At 43.1% G+C, this 15,021-nt stretch overlaps 1 pseudogene; it reads right to left on the bottom strand.

The window, feature by feature from the left end:
• Window positions 1-1,769: 1,769 nt before the first annotated feature.
• Window positions 1,770-1,887, bottom strand: LOC126164246 (5S ribosomal RNA; annotated as a pseudogene).
• Between the last annotated feature and the right edge of the window lie 13,134 nt (window positions 1,888-15,021).

Below are 15,021 nucleotides of genomic sequence, written 5' to 3'. Positions count from 1 at the left end.
TGAAATTATTGCCAGGGGCATATCTCACGTTAAAATTGATGTTAACAACATATGTCACATTATATACCCAGACAGGAACTTGTTCTCGAAACAACAGTTACTGTTGATGACCATGCAGCTATTCCCTGGAATAAATGATGACTAACTGAAAACCTCAACTGCCGACAGGTGTTGTTGATATACCTCGATGTGGACAGCTGAAATTGTGTGCCCCGACAGGGACTCGAACCCGGGATCTCCTGCTTACATGGCAGACGCTGTATCCATCTGAGCCACCGAGGACACAGATAAATAGCGCGACTGCAGGGACTTATCCCTTGCACGCTTCCCGTGAGACTCACATTCCCAACTGTCTACAATTCTACATATGTATTGTACCTTATAGACACTTGCCCACCCACTCATTACTCGCGCACGCTTTGGCAGTTCCCGTAAGAGTTTGGGCAACCTGTGCGCATTCGCACAGACGGTCAACGGCTGGGTAGCCTTTAACTATATATACGAAGACAGTAACTTGTTCTCGAAACAACAGTTACTGTTGATGACCATGCAGCTTTTCCCTGGAATATCAACAACACCTGTCGGCAGCTGAGGTTTTCAGTTAGTCATCATTTATATGTCACATTGACAGGAACACCAGAACGAAATGTAATCGTACTTAGGTACGACGATAAAAGCAATCAAAGTAGTAGAGAATATGACAGAGCCTACATGAATATATGTGGCCTCGACACAAGGCGGTAGCGCCGTTCTTTCCACTGCCGCTTCCTCCCTTCCTCCCCTCGTCGTCCCTCCCCTCATCCCCCCCCCCCACCGCCTTCACCGCTCTTCTCTCCCTCTCCACCCCTGCTTGCGTATCTTCATGGGCTTTCCGCGAGATACACATAGCAGAAAGCAATATATCGATTAACTCTTCCAGGAACATATGCTCTCGGAATTTCAACAGTAAATCATAGGAGGATCCAAAACGACTCTTCTGTAGCGCCTGCCGCTGGAATTGGATGAGCACCTCGATGACACATTCCTGCTTCCTAAATATATCTTGTTTTTCTTTGGATGTTCTCTATTTCCTTTATCAGTCTTATCGACAAGAGTCCCTACTAACTAGTAAAATTCAAATATCGGTCGAACGAAAGATACGTAAGCTGCTTCCCTCGTGGGTGGACTGCGCTTCTTGCTGATTCTGCCAATGAATCTCAATCTGGCATCCGTCTTTCTTACAATTAGTTGTATGTGGTTGTCCAACTTGAACCGGTCAATGCGCACACATCCAGTCATTTAATGAATGTGACTGCTTCCACTGATTGTTTGGCACTCCTGTAGTTTGATCATTAGGCGACAGTGCGGAACTGGACTGAATGCCTGCCGTACGTCGAAATACGGCATCCTGGGCGCCGGTATCTGTGCCATGTGGGTCTCTTGGACAAGCAGAGTGAGCAGGAATCACACGACTGTTGTTTCTGGAATCTGTTGATTTCTACAGAAGAGATTTTCGGTCTTCAAAAGGATCATAATAAACGAACATAAAATGTATTCGAAAGCTCTGCAGCAGACTGGTGTTAACAAAAGCACTCCGTCTTCAGGCCACGAGTGGACTACCGGGACCATCCGACCGCCGTGTCATCCTCAGTGGAGGATGCGGTTAGGAGGGGCGTGGGGTCAGCACACCGCTCTCCCGGTCGTTATGATGGTATTCTTGACCGAAGCCGCTACTATTCGGTCGAGTAGCTCCTCAATTGGCATCACGAGGCTGAGTGCACCCCGAAAAATGGCAACAGCGCATGGCGGCCTGGATGGTCACCCATCCAAGTACCGACCACGCCCGTCAGCGCTTAACTTCGGTGATCTCACGGGAACCGGTGTATCCACTGCGGCAAGGCCGTTGCCCGCGGTGTTACCAATATAGTCCTATAATTGTGTATCAACGGCAATTGTGTTTACACGTTTAACAGAATCAGCATTGAATGTGAACTAACAACAAAATATTCCCGTCCACTTCCATACATTTTGCAGTGCGATAGATAGAATGTTAAACATCCGAAAATGTGCCAGTACGTGACTACCGTTATCAGTGTATGGAGTGATGGATGTTTCCTAAGTATAGGGAAGGAAGAAAGGAAGATTGGGATCATTAGAAATGTAGCACATGGTGGAATTGTAGAAGGAAATTGATCGTGTCCTTTTCAAAGAAGGCCTTACAAATTATTTTTAACCGATTAGGGAAATTTACAGAAAACCTAAATTTGGCAATCCGTTCGGGTATTTGATCCACCACACTCTTGAAAGCGAGTACACTGTCTCCGTTGCGCTGTCTCGCACGTCCATTAATACATGTAATGGCATTCCATCTTACATTTCCTACAGTCGTTCCTAGCATCACACGAAAGACGCGTTATGTATGGTTACTTTGTCCGCTGGCTTGTGTTTACTGACGCCAAAGCATTACGTGTTATAGTTCGTTCAAGCCGCTGTCGTTTTTCATACAGAAAATTAAAGTTCTACAGGTATTTCTATTTACAGGTCACGTATTATTTACTTAAGTCTTTGAAAGACAATATTGGCTTGAGAACAGGGTACTTTCAGTTCGGCGTTTCACTGAAATGTGCTAGTTAACATGGTGTTCTAATTAATTTAAATAGCTTCTTTGTCATTTCATTTTCTAGTGTCTACAGAGTAGAGTTCTGGGTTAGATATTTGAAGTACTCACTTTTTTCTTGTTACTATTATTTCGTAGGCCTGGCGGTTCTTGGTAGTCATCCAACTTTCGAGGAAAGTGTTATTGGCCAGCTTATGCTGTTACTGATAGAGAACGTATTGCGGTGCAGTGATCTTGTAATTATTGGATATTATTCAACTTAATTTAACATATTCATTTGAGTCCTTTGCTTATGAAGTACAAGTCTCGCAATTTTTATCAAGGAAAATTAATAATATGAGGAGGAAGATTATGAAAACTGACTTAGTTTTGTGCAGGCTAACATTGTGTACCCTATGTCTTCAAACAAAACCTCTTTTACAACTGCACCTAAATTTATAAAGAGGAATACCTGTAGAGCTATAACGTTCTTTATAATGCAGTATGAAGCTTGATAAACTAATATCTTTTGTATTGGCATCAATGAAACAGAAGGAGATAAATTGTCGATATTAACTTACCCACATGGTATTGTTTGTGCAACAGAAACATTAACATATATCACTAAATGGAAAAACTGCAACCATTCACAGCTTTTTGTGAATGCTTTATTTCGACCTAACTAGTTTCGGTCTTGAGCCCATATTCCAACGGCAGCGGGGATTTCAGGCACAAATTTCACGGTCTTGAAGAAAGGTTCTTCTTTATACATTACAGACATCGGTCTGCATCCGAGAGGTGAAGAATGCTGAACAAATGAAGTTCGCTCGAGTAATTTGGTTCAAATGGCTCTGAGCACTATGGGACTTAACTGCTGAGGTCATCAGTCCCCTAGAACTTAGAACTACTTAAACCTAACTAAACTAAGGACATCACACATATCCATACCTGAGGCAGGATTCGAACCTGCGACTGTAGCGGTCGCGCGGTGCCAGACTGTAGCGCCTAGAACCGCTCGCCCACTCAGGCCGGCCGCTCGAGTAATCCTCGCTGCTGGACGATGGGTTCAATCCGAAAATAGTTAGGGCCAAATAAAACATGCAACAAAAAGTGTGACCGGTGGCAGTTTTTCTCTTCAATGATATTTACGAAAACAGTCGCGGTGTTCTCAACGCTTTGTTGATAGATTAATGACATTAATATATATTGTAGAATGTGGACGAAATGCCACTCTTCTATGTGCGGAATATTCACAAGAAGTGTTGAGTAAACCATGTTCTGCAACATTTCCATTTGTTCTATGATACTGCAAGGTATCATGTATATCTACGTACACCTATATACTCTGCAAGTCACCTTACGGTGTGTGGTGGAGCGCAATTTTGGTATCACCGTCATTTCCCCTCTTTCTTATTTTATTCGCAAATGATACAAGTGAAGAACAAGTTACTGATGGAAAGCAATCATATTAAGTATAATTTCACTGATATTCCTGTCTTGAGCACTGCACGACATGAATTTGGGAGGAAGGTAACACTAAGCTCTCCTTGGAACGCACACAGTCGGAATTTTAATGGCAGCTACAGCTCTCCGTGATGCAAGTCACTCTTACAGTGTCTGCCACTGGATTTTTATAGCCTGTTTCGTGATACTCTCACGTTTACTGAACGAATCCATGACGAAATGCAATATTCTTGTTTGGATGTTCGCTGCGTCCTCTACTAATCCTATATGGTGAGGCTTACAAACTGACGGTCAATACTCAGGAATCGATCTACTGAGTATTTTGTAACCCATGTGCACTGAAATATTTCGTTGTTAGTTTCGTGTTCAATACCGACGCCGTCCAACATGTAAGTTTCGTTGTATACTGAAGAAACCATGCCATATGAAGATCAGCTTTTTTGCTCTAATCTGGTAACGACAAAAATTAATGTTCTTGAAAGTAACTGTTTACTGTTCTTAGTCATTAGTAATTTCGTTTTCTACAGTCGTATAGTAACTGACAAAATCCATTACGGGTAAATATTACACTATACATCTATATCTATGTTGCATCTATAACCCACAAACCAACTTGCAGTATGAGGCGTGGTGTATTTTGCGTTCAACTAGCACCTGCTACCTTTCCTAATAGAGCAATGGCTATTTGATATTTTTTAATCAAAACTCCCATTGTTGTTGTGGTCTTCAGTCCGAAGACTGGTTTGATGCAGCTTTCCATACAAGTCGCTTCATCTCTGCATAACTAAATCCATTTGAACCCGTTTACTGCATTCATGCATTGGTGTTCCTCTACAATTTTTACCCCCTCTCCACTATCTTCCATTACCAAATCGACTTTTCCTTGATGCCATAGGATGTATCCTGTCAGTCGATCTCTTCTTTTAGCCTAGTTATGCCATAAATTTCTTTTGTCACCAGTTCGTTTCAGTACCTTCTCATCAATTATTTGATCCATCCATATAATCTTCACCATTCTTTCGCAGTACCTCATTTCAGAAACTTCTGTTCTCTTCTTGTTCGAATCTTTTGTTGTCCACGTTTCGCTTCTTTACAAGGCTATACTCCAGACAAATAGCTTCAGTAAAAACTTCCTAACATTTAAATTAATATAATATTTAAATTAATATTCTTCTCTAACCAATTTCTAATTTTCACAATATTTTTCTTACTATTTCCAGTTTGCATTTTATATCATCCCTACTTCGGCCTTTTTCAGTTATTTTTCTGCCCAAGTACCAAAACTCATCTACTACTTTTATTGTCCTTCATCATTGCCTTCTTTAATACGACTAAATTCCATTACCCTTGTTTTTCTGTTGTTTAACGTGACGTTCATCTCTCGCAAAACATATGAAGCAAACAGACAAGGAGAATTGTGCTTCTGACTCTATTTGAAACTACAAATAGGTATATAGTTAACCTGATGAGCAGTTTCTCAAGTCGAAGGAAAGGACATAGCATCTGCGATAGCATCATGTCTAGTAATTAAGGCACGGCGGGCCCGAAACAGATATTCACACTGATACAGATTTCCTTTTCCTTTATTCATATCTCATTAAATCTGTTAATATGTCGCAAAAAGTAATTATGTAGTAAAACCTCTCCACATGCTAGAGACCACTTATTCACTTGTAAGAAAGAAGTCCTGTGGCACCACAATTGGGAGGCCAAGTTAAACAGCAGCACCCCTCCCCCCCCCCCTCCCCTCCTCTTCAGCTGGCTTGGAGGTCAGTTGAAAGGTTGGAGGAAGGCAACGGAATGCCACCTCCAACAGGACGACGCCTAGTGTAGCAATGCGGAGGTGAAACACACCTTCACTATCCGTAACAGCTTTACGGTATTCACTTTTTTAATTGCTGTAAGCAGCCAAAACCGAAGTAACAGCGTGAATATTGTTTGGCTGCATTTTAATATCAGCAGCGTATTACTCGCAAACAACTTATCGTGTACACAGTCATAAATATAGAGTAGATGGTAATGCTGGGGCATCAGATTGATCCCAGTAATACGCAGTACACGGACTGTATCCAACATCTATCTGGCCTTTCGCCTCTAACGCAGATCTACACGAAATGGCAACAGGGTTGGCACGAAATGGCAACAAGGCTGCCGAGTGCACATGTTGCCTATCTAATGGCTTCCAGGGACAAAAAAATTGGTTTTTCTATATTCCATATAATTGCTGAGCGAATTTAAAAAAATAAGACGCTTTCATAATCTTCACATTAAGAGGTATAATCTTATTTTAGCTGTCCAGCTTCGATCTGCCTTCAGCAACGTGCTGACCAGGGCTCAAAAGCGTCAAGAGATGAATGGCGGTTACTTTCAACAGCTACCACAGTCAGGTTAGTATTGTATTTCCTTTCCTCTGTCATGTTTCCTCGTACCCTGGAACTCTGTTCTCCATACCACTTTTATTTGCCCCATACTTTATACGTCTGAGAATACAATATGTTTCTTGACTCGTATTGCAACTTGAGAGCTCGGAATTTGAGAGTGATATTCTCCACAGTGCACATCGCTTTGGTTACAGTATCTCCGTCTGGAATTTGTTCATAATTTGTATGAAGCTCTCGTGTCGACTAAAAAATTGCTAGACAAATCGTGCCACCCTTCTTTGAATCGCATCTGTCTGATCTGTTAAACAAAATCCATACCGAAAAATAACGTGGAGGAATTGATCGAACGAAAGCTCCATAAGCGAACTCCTTCGGGTATGGATTACGTATCCTAAGGGCTCTTCCGTTTACTTGCCGTCTTTCGCCTGCCTTTCACAAAGGCAGATTTATGATATAATTCATAAATTTTTCGAGACAAATGATTCTTTGGGTTTGGCGAATAGCTGGAGAAAGTTACCTGTCATCATACAAAGTGCCAACAATACAGCAGGCCGATGGTGGAGATGGTGTTGCAAACCGTCCCTTGCTTTAATCATCTGAGTGAAGCTAAATGTTAGAACCTTTACATAGAGAAAAATATTATCTTAGCAATAACCTTCAGACCGTGTGCTACAACCTTTACTTTTATATATGAATTAGTGAATATACTCATGGCACTTTTGCTGTCTGTAATCACTTTCAGAATTCAAATTAATAATCGAATCAACTAATTCAATAAGATTGACCTTAAATTGCTGGTGCATCCATGTACCAGCACAATAAATAAAAACAGGAGTAGTAGAGGGAGCTGACCCTTGTGGCTGAGCGGTTCTAGGCGCTTCAGTCGCGAACCGCGCTGCTGCTACGATCGCAGGTTCGAATCCTGCCTCGGGCATGGATGTGTGTGCTGTCCATAGGTTAGTTAGGTTTAAGTAGTTCTAAGTTCTAGGGACTGATGACCTCAGATGTTAAGCCCATAGTGCTTACAGCCATTTGAACCATTTTTAGTAGAGGGAGTATGGACGAGAACGGTGGTGTATTTGTGTTTACAAAATAATGGCTCTGAGCACTATGGGACTTAACTTCCGAGGTCATCAGTCCCCCAGAACTTAGAACTACTTACACCTAACTAACCTAAGGACATCACACACATCCATGCCCGAGGCAGGATTCGAACCTGCGACCGTAGCGGTCGCGCGGTTCCAGACTGTAGCGCCTAGAACCACTCGGCCACTCCGGCCGGCTACAACATAATGACAATTTTTATTGAACCTTTAGTAACTATAACTTTCTGGAGAACTAGCTGATAAATCTTACACAAAAATGACAAACACAAACCAGTTAAGGATTGGTGTTTGACAGGCAAGCATACATTGGACTGGGAGCTATACTAATTCTCGCCTGAATTAATCCCTTTTACAACGCAATCTGACTTTGTTTACATGACCCCACTGTACGGCCCAACTCTATTAAAATGGAATCAACTACGATCAAGTATACCACAAACTATGGTTCACCTGAGAACAGGGAGCTGCGAATATCATTTAACAACCCTACATCGGTGCGGCATTCCTTTACTCTTTCACATCGATTCAGGCGGCAGCAGAAAATGGCTCACTGTAGGCTAGGAGCGGTGCACTGCGGCAGCTGTATGTTCTGAAACATCCGTGAAAATTTGCAAACTACGTGGCTTAGCGTTCCGATTATCAGAACGCGGGAAACTTCCCTATCACAACCCTGAAATCCTGGCAAATTTCAGTGTGAGATGCACCTGTTCACATGTCTGGCCAAACCATATTGAATCACAGGGACGATGGTGCGTGCTGGAATTGTCTAACGTCCGATGGCCGACTCGGAACAAATAAGATCACCCTCTTGACCCATGATATGTCCAAGACGATATGCATTTACACTGTCGGTACAGTTGAAAACTGCCACTGGATCTTAGTCCACCAGAAGATACAGACCACAAGTCTCACCAACTGGGGAAAGACCTGAAGTTCTGCACCAGGGGAGACCCAGAAGACGAAGAAACCAAAGAATCACAACTGTTTTCCACCAATTCTCAGTACGGGAGCCGAATTAGCAAAAACAAAACTGCCCCTCACACTACACAAACCAATCGAATTATACTCTTGAAACGTCCCCATAGAACAATTGTACATGTGAAACGTCCACTTAGAACAATTATACAAGCCTGTGCTTAACCTGACACACAATATTATTTAGCGCAACGCAATCTGACTTTCAATAACCCCTACAAAACAATGGCCCTGACTAACATTAAACTATACCTTTCACAAATCACTTACCTCACAAAAATCTTCGCTGCTCGAACTACTGCAATACAGCGAGTGCCACTACTGCCAGCTAAATAAAAGATTCAAACTACTGAAGGCACTAACTACTGATAGGGATAGTTAGCAAATGAAAGATTTTAATAGAGAACAAACACTGTATTTACCTTAATATTCATAATTGACATCCAGTCTTACAGATTATCAAAACTCCGCCATCTCTCTCCCCACATCCACCACTGCTGGCGGCTCACCTCCAACTGCCCAGCGCTATGCGCTGTTCGCATCCAGCTATAGCAGTTCATGACAACAATGGCAGACAACAATGCAAACTAGCCACATACTGCACACAGCACAGCCAGTGATTTTCATACAGAGTGCTATGTAAAAAACATAAACAGCAAACTTACATAAAGAAAACATAAACAGCCTACTTACACTCTACTCACTGAATCTCCCCTTTTGACTGTTCTGTTGGCCTCGTAGCCAATCTACACAGCACCAGGCTTCCTACGCTGGAGGAGCAAGCCTCTACTTAGTATATCCTGAGAGGAGCTAATCAGCCACTCCCAATCTCTCTTGCCCGAAGAAAGAAGGTTTTAGACTAGGGATGCATCGTTCTCCAGGTAAGCATGACCATGTTTTGGAAAAAAAAAACATCTACCTAGATGGGACCACAGTCCTTCATTTATGGAGTGATCTTATCTTTCCAGGCTGATCATTTCCACTTTCTGGAAGAAGGCTGTTAAGCTTCCCAGACAGTCGTGCCTGTGAAATAATTATGTTTTTGCCGCTCGAGAACCTGGCGACTTCCTAGCGTCAGGAGGGTGGGGGTCATAGTCCTGCTTCCACTAAATATGTACACCAGCTGCTTTGTCCGTATCATTCCAGCTTCTAAAATGAGAATCCATGGAGTTTTATGACCTTCCCACTGTTTGCACAAAAGCTCAGTTTACAGCAGGCTCTCTTAAATGGCTTCCTCTACCCACTCTCAGCCTTTCGGCTGTCTTCACCACAGACTGCCACTTGGCCCAGGTAAAATGTTTTATGACCCTTCTGTCTTATCATAAGCAGACGTCCTCTGTAGGTAAGATCCACTGAGTGCTGCTTCCCAAAATCACTCACATGACCAGGTCACTGCACTCAGCATTTATGGCCCCCAATTCATCTATCTCCCTGTTCCCTGTCGCTTCCCCTATGGCCCCTTAGGTACAAGTTCTCTATGGGTTACACATGCAGCTCTAAGAACATTCTGCTCACAATTTCCCCATGTAAGAAAGTTACACCACACCTCACAAATGCAGTACCGGGGAACACCGATATCATGACCTAAAATACGAATGTTAATCTGAGAATGTCGTTAAAGTGAGAGAGTGCTAAACCACCTCTCATTGTTATGGTATGGGTGTGTTTTTCCTGGTTAAGGTGTTGTCTCCTTATTGCGATGAAGAGAATACGAATACATTTTACAGTATTGTGTAGTGTGAACAACAGAGGAAGAGTTCGGAGATGATGATTGTGATAGCACGACAGTGCACCCAGTCCTTAAGTACACTACTGGCCATTAAAATTGCTGCACCACGAAGATGACGTGCTACAGACGCGAAATTTAACCGATAGGAAGACGATGCTGTGATATACAAATGATTAGCTTTTCAGAGCATTCACTCAAGGTTGGCGCCGGTGCCGACACATACAACGTGCTGACATGAGGAAAGTTTCCAACCGATTTCTCATACACAAACAGCAGTTGACCGGCGTTGTCTGGTGAAACGTTACGATGCCTCGTGTAAGGAGGAGAAATGCTTCCATCACGTTTCCGACTTTGATAAAGGTCGGATTCTAGCCTATCGCGATTGCGGTTTATCGCATCGCGACATTGCTGCTCGCGTTGGTCGAGATCCTATGACTGTTGGCAGAATATGGAATCGGTGGGTTCAGGAGGGTAATAAGGAAAGCCGTGCTGGATCCCAGCGGCCTCGTCTCACTAGCAGTCGAGATGAGAGGCATCTTATACGCATGGCTGTAACGGATCGTGCAGCCACGTCTCGATCCCTGAGTCAACAGATGGGGACGTTTGCAAGACAACAACCATCTGCACGAACAGTTCGACGACGTTTGCAGCAGCATAGACTATCAGCTCGGAGACCATGGCTGCGGTTACCCTTGACAGACAGGAGAGCCTGCGATGGTGTACTCAACGACGAACCTGGGTGCACGAATGGCAAAACGTCATTTTTTCGGATGAATCCAGGTTCTGTTTACAGCATCATAATGGTCGCATCCGTGTTTGGCGACATCGCGGTGAACGCACACTGGAAGCGTGTATTCGTCATCGCCATACTGGCGTATCACCCGGCGTGATGGTATGGGGTGTCATTGGTTACACATCTCGGTCACCTCTCGTTCGTATTGACGGCACTCTGAACAGTGGACGCTACATTTCAGAAGTGTGCCGACCCGTGGCTCTGCCCTTCATTCGATCCATGCGAAACCCTACATTTCAGCAGGAGAATGCACGACCGCATGTTGCTGGTCCTGTACGGGCCTTTCTGGATACAGAAAACGTTCGACTGCTGCCCTGGCCAGCACATTCTCCAGATCTCTCACAAATTGAAAACGTCTGGCCAATGGTGGCCGAACAACTGGCTCGTCACAATACGTCAGTCACTACTCGTGATCAATTGTGGTATCGCGTTGAAGCTGCATGGACAGCTGTACCTGTACACACCACCCAAGCTCTGCTTGACTCAATGCTCAGGCTTATCAAGGCCGTTATTACGGCCAGAGGTGGTTGTTCTGGATAGTGATTTCTCAGGATCTATGCACCCAAATTGCGTGAAAATGTAATCACATGCCAGTTCTAGTATAATATATTTGTCCAATGAATACCCGTTTATCATCTGCATTTTTTCTTGGTGTAGCAATTTTAATGGCCAGTAGTGTAGCATCTGTGAGACATTAGTTTGTGGATAATAACAATCCTGAACAGGACTGGCCTGCCCAGAGTCCTGATCTGACCCCAATGGTCCTTTGGGGCGAGTTAGAAATCGACTGCACCACCGACCCCAACATCCTACATCACTACTTTCCTGATTTCGGCTCTTTAAGAAGAATAGTCGCCATTCTTCTACAGATATTCAGAAACTTCTTTGACAGTATCCTCAGTAGAGTTCAAGCCATCATTAAGGCGATAGGTGGATGTCCATTAATGGGTGTCTGGATACTTTTGATCAGATGTATCCTGTCCAGTGAGCTTATATTACCTTTTTTTTTTTTTTTTTAGGAATGCGCACAAGGGTACAAACTCGCTACCGTAGACGGGCACCGGACAGCAACAGAACACAAACAAATCTACGAGCGCTTTGCAAGGGGTGTGCTAGAAGGCAATTAGCCTCCCCAGGCAGGCGCACGCGTGCGTTGCTCTCTTCCCGCTGTGCGCGCACACCACTCCTCTCTCAGCACAAGGCGCCTGCTAATTGCCGCAGCGGCTGTTTACTTTGGCGCACGCCTCATCTGTTACTCACTGATGAAGAGGGCCTGTGAGTCGCCGGTATACGCAACAACTAAACTACGCTAGTGTCTGGAGCTAAGCACAGTTCAAAAGCAAGAGCATATTTCCTGCAACAAAAACCCTTTAACAGCGTTGACTGGACTACACAGTTTGGAGTTCTGAGCTTATAAGGAGCGAAAAGTTTTCTACAACTTGTAAAGAAACCAAGTTGTAGTTAGATGATTCGAAAGACATGAAAGTTAGATGATAACTGACATTCGAGAGAGTCAAGGTTGTTTTTCAGCTCCCACATTAATCAGTCTGTATTATAACCATCCTGTATATATATAAAAAATGTAGAATACTCAAATTTGGATAATTAATTTGTGACGTATGAAAGCTGATAATTCTTAACTCACGAAAAACTGATAAATTTTGGCGTAAGCAGGGCAACGTCATGGCCCTGTGAAATCAATCTGAATCTGTCCGTGAGAAAAAAGCTAAAAAATTCTTACCTCGTGCTGGTGTCGCCGGATAACGCTGTCTATTTTTCTTTTTGACTGGTAAAAACAATCATATTCTGAAAATTGTTTACGTTATTGATAAAGATCTACAATCCATTACACGGGAAAATTGAATACATTACAAATCTGGGTCAACTGGTGCTGACGAATCACAAAAGAAAAGATTGAAACAAATTCATATTAACATCTCAGACAAGTAACTTAACTACGCGCATGCCAATAAAAATAATAAAATTTACCTTACAATAGACAGAGCACTTGGCAGAGCACTCCAGGGGCAACGAGAATGCCCCTGCAGCGTTTTCAGTGGGAAGTCTTTGATCGCCTACCATACACCCCGGACATGGCTCCCTCTGATTTTCATCTCTGCTCACATCATGACTTAATTACACTGTTGTGTTTTCATTATATTAACAATTATTCATTTGTTCATCATCATCTCATTCCATGGTATCACTTAGCTCTGCGGTTGATCACAATTATTATTCAGTTCCATATAATAAAATTTTACAATTTGTTCTGCACTGTGACTTTAACAACTACTAACTACGAACTGCGTTGTACCAGCGACAAACTATAACTACACTGTACAGCGAGCGACTGAAATTGCCGCAGAGACTGCTCTGACCTGCGACTATATTGCAGCTCTCTTTTAACAGGAGCAAAGATATTTTATGTCACAGGCAGCGTCTGTCAATTGTCGTTCTAGCAAGTGAGCAATACATCGAGATTACATTTGCTCCAGAAGTGTGGTGAACCTCTTACAGTATAGTGGGCAAGCACTGAAGCAAAACTAGCGGATTTTGGAAAGGGAGTTAATTTCAACGAGAAGGAACAAAAACGTCAAGGGTTACCAGTGACATGTTGATTATATCATAGTCAGTAAAAGACTTTGAAGACCTGTTCAATGGCTGGTGTCCCAAAAAGACATAACCATTAACAAAAGTGAAACAAGAGTAAAGAGGTATAGTCGAACTAAAGTACAAGAGCTGTTCTGAAAGTAAAGGCTGAACGGACACTAAATGGAAACTACAATGAAAACCCGATGAAGCGTTCCACAGATGTGTTGGGCAGTGTCTCTAGTAATAAAGATGCCTAGAAAATTGTGTCTCCCACCAAGTACGATTGCCTGCCGTAAGATTTCGCCTGATTTTATGCAGCCCACATAACGTAACTGTCATGCATTTCCTTCTTCATGACAATTCTTGGCAGAGCACTCCAGGGGCAACGAGAATGCCCCTGCAGCGTTTTCAGTGGGAAGTCTTTGATCGCCTACCATACACCCCGGACATGGCTCCCTCTGATTTTCATCTCTGCTCACATCAAGCATTGGTTGTGAAGACAACACTTTGGCACAGACAACGAGCTGCAAACCGGCTGAGAGAATGAGCGCAAGACACAGGTGGCTGCCTTCTGTCATGCGGGTATTGGAAACTTGGTAAAACGCTATGACGATGTACAAATCGGAGCGGAGACTAAGTCGAGAAGTAGCTGGAAGGTGTAGCTAACTACTGCAAATAAAACATTTTTGATTTTCACTATAGTTTCCATTCCGCGACCGATCGGACCTTAATTTCCGAATAGTTCTCGTATACCATAAAAAGGGAATTAGATTAGAATATAAAGCTTTAAAAGTAATAAATATATTTTTATGTTTGGACCGCAAAACGATGACAGCTTAAGAAAATATGACATAAAGTGTGGTTCTTGAAGTTTTCCCTGCGTAATCTACATCTACATCTATACTCCGCAAGCCACCTGACGGTGTGTGACGGAGGGTACCTTGAGTACCTCTATCGGTTCTCCTTTCTATTCCAGTCTCGTATCGTTCGTGGAAAGAAAGATTGTCGGTATGCCTCTGTGTGGGCTCTAATCTCTCTGATTTTATCCTCATGGTCTCTTCGCGAGATATACGAAGGAGGGAGCAATGTACTGCTTGACTCCTCGATGAAGGTATGTTCTCGAAACTTCAACAAAAGCCCGTACCGAGCTACTGAGCGTCTCTCCTGCAGAGTCTTCCACTGGAGTTTATCTATCATCTCCGTAACGCTTTTGCGATTACTAAATGATCCTGTAATCAAGCGCGCTGCTCTCCGTTGGATCTTCTCTATCTCTTCTGTCAACACTATTTGGTATGGATAGCACACCGGTGAGCAGTATTCAAGCAGTGGGTGAACCAGTGTACTGTACCCTACTTCCTTCGTTTTCGGACTGCATTTCCTTAGAATTCTTCCAATGAATCTCAGTC

Source organism: Schistocerca cancellata, chromosome 2, assembly GCF_023864275.1.
Source record: "Schistocerca cancellata isolate TAMUIC-IGC-003103 chromosome 2, iqSchCanc2.1, whole genome shotgun sequence".
Lineage (NCBI taxonomy): Eukaryota > Metazoa > Arthropoda > Insecta > Orthoptera > Acrididae > Schistocerca > Schistocerca cancellata.
This window is presented reverse-complemented; position numbering and strand designations above follow the sequence as displayed.